Below are 7,500 nucleotides of genomic sequence, written 5' to 3' on the forward strand. Positions count from 1 at the left end.
CAGCCATACCACCCTGAAAGTGCCCAATCTCATCTGATCTCAGAAGCTAAGCAAGCTTTGGCTTGGTTAGTACCTAGATGGGAGACCACCTGGGAATACCAGGTGTTGTAGGTTTTTTTCTTTTCTCACAGTCCGGGGAGATCTTTTTGCCATGTGTTTCTTGCTCATCATCAAAGCTTTAAACCCTTATTTGAACCTTCTCACCTTCTCACCTTCTCTGTCCTGTCCCAGGGCTTATAATTCTTTCTGTCTGACGACAAGCAGCAGCAGCAGCAGCAGCAGCAGCAGCAGCAGCAGCAGCAGCAGCAGCAGCAGCAGCAGCAGCAGCAGCAGCAGCAGCAGCAGAAAAAGAGAAGTAAAATAAAAAGCTCCCACACCTGCAGCCATACCACCCTGAAAGTGCCTGATCTCGTCTGATCTCAGAATCTAAGCAGGGTTGGGCCTGGTTAGTATGTGGATGGGAGACTGCCTGGGAATACCAGGTGTTGTAGGCTTTTTCTTTTCTCACAGTCCGGGGAGAGCTTTTTGCCATGTGTTTCTTGCTCATCATCAAAGCTTTAAACCCTTATTTGAACCTTCTCACCTTCTCACCTTCTCTGTCCTGTCCCAGGGCTTATAATTCTTTCTGTCTGATGACAAGCAGCAGCAGCAGCAGCAGCAGCAGCAGCAGCAGCAGCAGCAGCAGCAGCAGCAGCAGCAGCAGCAGCAGCAGCAGCAGCAGCAGAATAAGAGAAGTAAAATAAAAAGCTTTCCTGCCTGCAGCCATACCACCCTGAAAGTGCTTGATCTCATCTGATCTTGGAAGCTAAGCAGGTTTGGGCCTGGTTAGTACATGGAAGGGAATACCAAGTGTTGTAGGCTTTTTCTTTTCTCACAGTCCGGGGAGAGCTTTTTGCCATGTGTTTCTTGCTCATCATCAAAACTTTAAACTATTATTTGAACCTTCTCACCTTCTCACCTTCTCACCTTCTCTGTCCTGTCCCAGGGCTTATAATTCTTTCTTTCTGACGACAAGCAGCAGCAGTAACAGAATAAGGGAAGTAAAATAAAAAGCTCTCCCACCTGCGGCCATACCAGCCTGAAAATGCCCGATCTCATTTGATCTCGGAAGCTAAGCAAGGTTGGGCTTGGTTAGTACCTGGATGGGAGACCACCTGGGAATACCAGGTGTTGTAGGTTTTTTCTTTTATCACAGTCCGGGGAGAGCTTTTTGCCATGTGTTTCTTGCTCATCATCAAAGCTTTAAACCTTTATTTGAACCTTCTCACCTTCTCACCTTCTCTGTCCTGTCCCAGGGCTTATAATTCTTTCTGTCTGACGACAAGCAGCAGCAGCAGCAGCGGCAGCAGCAGCAGCAGCAGCAGCAGCGGCAGCAGCAGCGGCAGCAGCAGCAGCAGCAACAGAATAAGATAAGTAAAATAAAAAGCTCTCCCGCCTACAGCCATACCACCCTGAAAGTGCGTGATCTCATCTGATCTTGGAAGCTAAGCAGGATTGGGCAGGGTTAGTACCTGGATGGGAGACTGCCTGGGAATACCAGGTGTTGTAGGCTTTTTCTTTTCTCACAGTCCGTGGAGAGCTTTTTGCCATGTGTTTCTTGCTCATCATCAAAGCTTTAAACCCTTATTTGAACCTTCTCACCTTCTCACCTTCTCACCTTCTCTGTCCTGTCCCAGGCCTTATAATTCTTTCTGTGTGACGACAAGCAGCAGCAGCAGCAACAGAATAAGAGAAGTAAAATAAAAAGCTCTCACGCCTACAGCCATACCACCCTGAGAGTGCCCAATCTTGATTGATCTTAGAAGCTAAGCAGGGTTGGGCCTGGTTTGTATCTGGATGGGAGACAGCCTGGGAATACCAGGTGTTGTAGGTTTTTTCTTTTATTACAGTCCGGGGAGAGCTTTTTGCCATGTTTCTTGCTCATCATCAAAGCTTTAAACCCTTATTTTTACCTTCTCACCTTCTCACCTTCTCTGTCCTGTCCAAGGGCTTATAATTCTTTCTGTCTGACGACAAGCAGCAGCAGCAGCAACAGAATAAGAGAAGTAAAATAAAAGTCTCTCACGCCTACAGCCATACCACCCTGAAAGCACCCAATCTTGTCTGATCTTGGAAGCTAAGCAGGGTTGGGCCTGGTTAGTACATGGATGGGAGGCTGCCTGGGAATACGAGGTGTTGTTGGCTTTTTCTTGTCTCACAGTCCGGGGAGAGCTTTTTGCCATGTGTTTCTTGCTCATCATCAAAGCTTTAAACCCTTATTTGAACCTTCTCACCTTCTCACCTTCTCACCTTCTCTCTCCTGACCCAGGGCTTATAATTATTTCTGTCTGACGACAAGCAGCAGCAGCAACAGAATAAGAGAAGTAAAATAAAAAGCTCTCACGCCTACGGCCATACCACCCTGAAAGCACCCAATCTTGTCTGATCTTGGAAGCTAAGCAGGGTTGGGCCTGGTGAGTACCTGGATGGGAGACCACCTGGGGATACCAGGTGTTGTAGGCTTTTTTTTTTCTCACAGTCCAGGGAGAGCTTTTTGCCATGTGTTTTTTGCTCATCATCAAAGCTTTAAACCCTTATTTGAACCTTCTCACCTTCTCACTTTCTCACCTTCTCTGTCCTGTCCCAGGGCTTATAATTCTTTCTGTCTGACGACAAGCAGCAGCAGCAACAGAAAAAGAGAAGTAAAATAAAAAGCTCCCACACCTGCAGCCATACCACCCTGAAAGCGCCTGATCTCATCTGATCTCAGAATCTAAGTAGGGCTGGGCCTGGTTAGTACATGGATGGGAGACTGCCTGGGAATAAGGTGTTGTAGGCTTTTTCTTTTCTCACAGTCCGGGGAGAGCTTTTTGCCATGTGTTTCTTGCTCATCATCAAAGCTTTAAACCCTTATTTTTACCTTCTCACCTTCTCACCTTCTCACCTTCTCACCTTCTCTGTCCTGTCCCAGGGCTTATAATTCTTTCTGTCTGACGACAAGCAGCAGCAGCAACAGAATAAGAGACGTAAAATAAAAAGCTTTCCTGCCTGCAGCCATACCACTCTGAAAGTGCCCGATCTCGTCTGAACTTAGAAGCTAAGCAGGGTTGGGCCTGGTTAGTACCTGGATGGGAGACCGCCTGGGAATACCAGGTGTTGTAAGCTTTTTCTTTTCTCACAGTCCGGGGAGAGCTTTTTGCCATGTGTTTCTTGCTCATCATCAAAGTTTTAAACCCTTATTTTTACCTTCTCAACTTCTCACCTTCTCACCTTCTCTGTCCTGTCCCAGGGCTTATAATTCTTTCTGTCTGACGACAAGCAGCAGCAGCAACAGAATAAGAGAAGTAAAATAAAAAGCTCTCCCGCCTGCAGCCATACCACGCTGAAAGTGCCCGATCTCCACTGATCTTGGAAGGTAAGCAGGGTTGGGCCTGGTTAGTACCTGGGTGGGAGACTGCCTGGGAATACCAGGTGTTGTAGGCTTTTTCTTTTCTCACAGTCCGGGGAGAGCTTTTTGCCATGTGTTTCTTGCTCATCATCAAAACTTTAAACTATTATTTGAACCTTCTCACCTTCTCACCTTCTCACCTTCTCTGTCCTGTCCCAGGGCTTATAATTCTTTCTGTCTGACGACAAGCAGCAGCAGCAACAGAATAAGAGAAGTAAAATAAAAAGCTTTCATGCCTACGGCCATACCACCCTGAAAGCGCCCAATCTTGTCTGATCCGGGAAGCTAAGCAGGGTTGGGCTTTGTTAGTACCTGGGTGGGAGAACGCCTGGGAATACCCAGTGTTGTAGGCTTTTTCTTCTCTCACAGTCCAAGGAGAGCTTTTTGCCATGTGTTTCTTGCTCATCATCAAAGCTTAAAACCTTTATTTGAACATTCTCACCTTCTCACCTTCTCACCTTCTCTGTCCTGTCCCAGGGCTTATAATTCTTTCTGTCTGATGACAAGCAGCAGCAGCAGCAGCAGCAGCAGCAGCAGCAGCAGCAGCAGCAGCAGCAGCAGCAGCAGCAGCAACAGAATAAGAGAAGTAAAATAAAAAGCTTTCACACCTGTAGCCATACCACCCTGAAAGCGCCCGATCTTGTCTGATCTCAGAAGCTAAGCAGCGTTGAGCCTGTTTAGTACCTGGATGGGAGACCACCTGGGAATACCAGGTGTTGAAAGCTTTTTCTTTTCTCACAGTCCGGGGAGAGCTTTTTGCCATGTGTTTCTTGCTCATCATCAAAGCTTTAAACCCTTATTTGAACCTTCTCACCTTCTCACCTTCTCACCTTCTCACCTTCTCTGTCCTGTCCCAGGGCTTATAATTCTTTCTGTCTGCCGACAAGCAGCAGCAGCAGCAGCAGCAGCAGCAGCAGAAGCAGCAGCAGCAGCAGCAGCAGCAGCAGCAGCAACAGAATAAGAGAAGTAAAATAAAAAGCTCTCATACCTATGGCCATACCACCCTGAAAGCGCCCAATCTTGTCTGATCTTTGAAGCTAAGCAGGGTTGGGCCTGCTTAGTACCTCGATGGGGGACTGCCTGGGAATACCAGGTGTTGTAGGCTTTTTCTTTTCTCACAGTCCGGGGAGAGCATTTTGCCATGTGTTTCTTGCTCATCATCAAAAGTTTAAACTATTATTTGAACCTTCTCACCTTCTCACCTTCTCACCTTCTCACCTTCTCACCTTCTCACCTTCTCTGTCCTGTCCCAGGGCTTATAATTCTTTCTTTCTGACGACAAGCAGGAGCAGCAACAGAATAAGAGAAGTAAAATAAAAAGCTCTCCCGCCTGCGGCCATACCACCCTGAAAGTGCCCGATCTCATCTGATCTCGGAAGCTAAGCAAGGTTGGGCTTGGTTAGTACCTGGATGGGAAACCACCTAGGAATACCAGGTGTTGTAGGCTTTTTATTTTCTCACAGTCCGGGGATAGCTTTTTGCCATGTGTTTCTTGCTCATAATCAAAGCTTTAAACCCTTATTTGAACCTTCTCACCTTCTCACCTTCTCACCTTCTCTGTCCTGTCCCAGGGCTTATAATTATTTCTGTCTGACGACAAGCAGCAGCAGCAACAGAAAAAGAGAAGTAAAATAAAAAGCTCCCACACCTGCAGCCATACCACCCTGAAAGCGCCTGATCTCATCTGATCTCAGAATCTAAGTAGGGCTGGGCCTGGTTAGTACATGGATGGGAGACTGCCTGGGAATACTAGGTGTTGTAGGCTTTTTCTTTTCTCACAGTCCGGGGAGAGCTTTTTGCCATGTGTTTCTTGCTCATCATCAAAGCTTTAAACCCTTATTTTTACCTTCTCACCTTCTCACCTTCTCACCTTCTCATCTTCTCACCTTCTCACCTTCTCTGTCCTGTCCCAGGGCTTATAATTCTTTCAGTCTGACGACAAGCAGCAGCAGCAACAGAATAAGAGACGTAAAATAAAAAGCTCTCCTGGCTGCAGCCATACCACTCTGAAAGTGCCCGATCTCGTCTGAACTTAGAAGCTAAGCAGGGTTGGGCCTGGTTAGTACCTGGATGGGAGACCACCTGGGAATACATAGTGTTGTAAGCTTTTTCTTTTCTCACAGTCCGGGGAGAGCTTTTTGCCATGTGTTTCTTGCTCATCATCAAAGTTTTAAACCCTTATTTTTACCTTCTCAACTTCTCACCTTCTCACCTTCTCTGTCCTGTCCCAGGGCTTATAATTCTTTCTGTCTGACGACAAGCAGCAGCAGCAACAGAATAAGAGAAGTAAAATAAAATGCTCTCACGCCTACAGCCATACCACCCTGAAAGCGCCCAATCTTGCCTGATCTTGGAAGCTAAGCAGGGTTGGGCCTGGTTAGTACCTGGATGGGACACTGCCTGGGAATACCAGGTGTTGTAGGCTTTTTCTTTTCTCACAGTCCGGGGATAGCTTTTTGCCATGTGTTTCTTGCTCATCATCAAAGCTTTAAACCATTATTTGAACCTTCTCACCTTCTCATCTTCTCACCTTCTCTGTCCTGTCCCAGGGCTTATAATTCTTTCTGTCTGATGACAAGCAGCAGCAGCAGCAGCAGCAGCAGCAGCAGCAGCAGCAGCAGCAGCAGCAGCAACAGAATAAGAGAAGTAAAATAAATAGCTTTGACACCTGCAGCCATCCCACCCTGAAAGCGCCCGATCTCGTCTGATCTTGGAAGCTAAGCAGGGTTGAGCCTGGTTAGTTCCTGGATGGGAGACCGCCTGGGAATACCAGGTGTTGTAGGCTTTTTCTTTTCTCACAGTCCGGGGAGAGCTTTTTGCCATGTGTTTCTTGCTCATCATCAAAGTTTTAAACCCTTATTTGAACCTTCTCACCTTCTCACCTTCTCACCTTCTCACCTTCTCTGTCCTGTCCCAGGGCTTATAATTCTTTCTGTCTGACGACAAGCAGCAGCAGCAACAGAATAAGAGAAGTAAAATAAAAAGCTCTCCCGCCTGCAGCCATACCACGCTGAAAGTGCCCGATCTCCACTGATCTTGGAAGCTAAGCAGGGTTGGGCCTGGTTAGTACCTGGATGGGAGACTGCCTGGGAATACTAGGTGTTGTAGGCTTTTTCTTTTCTCACAGTCCGGGGAGAGCTTTTTGCCATGTGTTTCTTGCTCATCATCAAAACTTTAAACTATTATTTGAACCTTCTCACCTTCTCACCTTCTCACCTTCTCTGTCCTGTCCCAGGGCTTATAATTCTTTCTGTCTGACGACAAGCAGCAGCAGCAGCAGCAGCAGCAGCAGCAGCAGCAGCAGCAGCAGCAGCAGCAGCAGCAGCAGCAGCAGCAGCAACAGAATAAGAGAAGTAAAATAAAATGCTCTCTTGCTTGCAGCCATACCACCCTGAAAGTGCCTGATCTCATCTGATCTTGGAAGCTAAGCAGGATTGGGCCTGGTTAGTACCTGGATGGGAGACCGCCTGGGAATACCAGGTGTTGTAGGCTTTTTCTTTTCTCACAGTCCGGGGAGAGCTTTTTGCCATGTGTTTCTTGCTCATCATCAAAGCTTTAAACCCTTATTTGAACCTTCTCACCTTCTCACCTTCTCTGTCCTGTCCCAGGGCTTATAATTCTTTCTTTCTGACGACAAGCAGCAGCAGCAACAGAATAAGAGAAGTAAAATAAAAAGCTCTCCCGCCTGCGGCAATACCACCCTGAAAGTGCCCGATCTCATCTGATCTCAGAAGCTAAGCAAGGTTGGGCTTGGTTAGTACCTGGATGGGAGACCACCTGGGAATACCAGGTGTTGTAGGTTTTTTCTTTTATCACAGTCCGGGGAGAGCTTTTTGCCATGTGTTTCTTGCTCATCATCAAAGCTTTAAACCTTTATTTGAACCTTCTCACCTTCTCACCTTCTCTGTCCTGTCTCAGGGCTTATAATTATTTCTGTCTGACGACAAGCAGCAGAAGCAACAGAATAAGAGATGTAAAATAAACAGCTCTCACACCTGCGGCCATAACACCCTGGAAGCGCCCGGTCTCGTCTGATCTCAGAAGCTAAGCAGGGTTGGGCCTGGTTAGTACCT

The 7,500-nt window shown here is 47.1% G+C and overlaps 4 non-coding genes and 18 pseudogenes across 4 annotated transcripts; all 22 read left to right on the top strand.

Annotated features, from left to right (window-relative positions):
• Positions 1-114, top strand: part of LOC149297059 (5S ribosomal RNA) — a 119-nt pseudogene extending 5 nt beyond the window's left edge.
• Positions 115-375: 261 nt separating this feature from the next.
• On the top strand, positions 376-494 carry LOC149297060 (5S ribosomal RNA; annotated as a pseudogene).
• Positions 495-1,060: 566 nt separating this feature from the next.
• LOC149297061 (5S ribosomal RNA) lies at positions 1,061-1,179 on the top strand (annotated as a pseudogene).
• A 254-nt stretch (positions 1,180-1,433) lies between these two features.
• On the top strand, positions 1,434-1,552 carry LOC149297062 (5S ribosomal RNA; annotated as a pseudogene).
• Positions 1,553-1,754: 202 nt separating this feature from the next.
• LOC149297063 (5S ribosomal RNA) lies at positions 1,755-1,873 on the top strand (annotated as a pseudogene).
• A 192-nt stretch (positions 1,874-2,065) lies between these two features.
• Positions 2,066-2,184, top strand: LOC149297064 (5S ribosomal RNA; annotated as a pseudogene).
• Positions 2,185-2,383: 199 nt separating this feature from the next.
• Positions 2,384-2,502, top strand: LOC149297065 (5S ribosomal RNA). The gene has a single exon (XR_016274278.1). It is a non-coding gene; the product is annotated as a 5S ribosomal RNA (ribosomal RNA).
• A 199-nt stretch (positions 2,503-2,701) lies between these two features.
• On the top strand, positions 2,702-2,818 carry LOC149297066 (5S ribosomal RNA; annotated as a pseudogene).
• A 207-nt stretch (positions 2,819-3,025) lies between these two features.
• LOC149297067 (5S ribosomal RNA) lies at positions 3,026-3,144 on the top strand (annotated as a pseudogene).
• Positions 3,145-3,343: 199 nt separating this feature from the next.
• On the top strand, positions 3,344-3,462 carry LOC149297068 (5S ribosomal RNA; annotated as a pseudogene).
• A 199-nt stretch (positions 3,463-3,661) lies between these two features.
• LOC149297069 (5S ribosomal RNA) lies at positions 3,662-3,780 on the top strand (annotated as a pseudogene).
• A 253-nt stretch (positions 3,781-4,033) lies between these two features.
• Positions 4,034-4,152, top strand: LOC149297070 (5S ribosomal RNA; annotated as a pseudogene).
• Positions 4,153-4,413: 261 nt separating this feature from the next.
• Positions 4,414-4,532, top strand: LOC149297071 (5S ribosomal RNA; annotated as a pseudogene).
• Positions 4,533-4,755: 223 nt separating this feature from the next.
• On the top strand, positions 4,756-4,874 carry LOC149297072 (5S ribosomal RNA). The gene has a single exon (XR_016276310.1). It is a non-coding gene; the product is annotated as a 5S ribosomal RNA (ribosomal RNA).
• A 199-nt stretch (positions 4,875-5,073) lies between these two features.
• On the top strand, positions 5,074-5,192 carry LOC149297073 (5S ribosomal RNA; annotated as a pseudogene).
• Positions 5,193-5,415: 223 nt separating this feature from the next.
• LOC149297074 (5S ribosomal RNA) lies at positions 5,416-5,534 on the top strand (annotated as a pseudogene).
• Positions 5,535-5,733: 199 nt separating this feature from the next.
• On the top strand, positions 5,734-5,852 carry LOC149297075 (5S ribosomal RNA). The gene has a single exon (XR_016277175.1). It is a non-coding gene; the product is annotated as a 5S ribosomal RNA (ribosomal RNA).
• A 241-nt stretch (positions 5,853-6,093) lies between these two features.
• LOC149297076 (5S ribosomal RNA) lies at positions 6,094-6,212 on the top strand (annotated as a pseudogene).
• A 207-nt stretch (positions 6,213-6,419) lies between these two features.
• Positions 6,420-6,538, top strand: LOC149297077 (5S ribosomal RNA; annotated as a pseudogene).
• A 262-nt stretch (positions 6,539-6,800) lies between these two features.
• On the top strand, positions 6,801-6,919 carry LOC149297078 (5S ribosomal RNA). The gene has a single exon (XR_016277062.1). It is a non-coding gene; the product is annotated as a 5S ribosomal RNA (ribosomal RNA).
• Positions 6,920-7,110: 191 nt separating this feature from the next.
• On the top strand, positions 7,111-7,229 carry LOC149297079 (5S ribosomal RNA; annotated as a pseudogene).
• Positions 7,230-7,420: 191 nt separating this feature from the next.
• LOC149297080 (5S ribosomal RNA) overlaps positions 7,421-7,500 on the top strand; it is a 109-nt pseudogene continuing 29 nt past the window's right edge.

The sequence above is a fragment of the Sceloporus occidentalis genome, unplaced genomic scaffold (assembly GCF_023333645.1).
Source record: "Sceloporus occidentalis isolate IW3139 unplaced genomic scaffold, rSceOcc1.0.p SCAF_38, whole genome shotgun sequence".
NCBI lineage: Eukaryota > Metazoa > Chordata > Lepidosauria > Squamata > Phrynosomatidae > Sceloporus > Sceloporus occidentalis.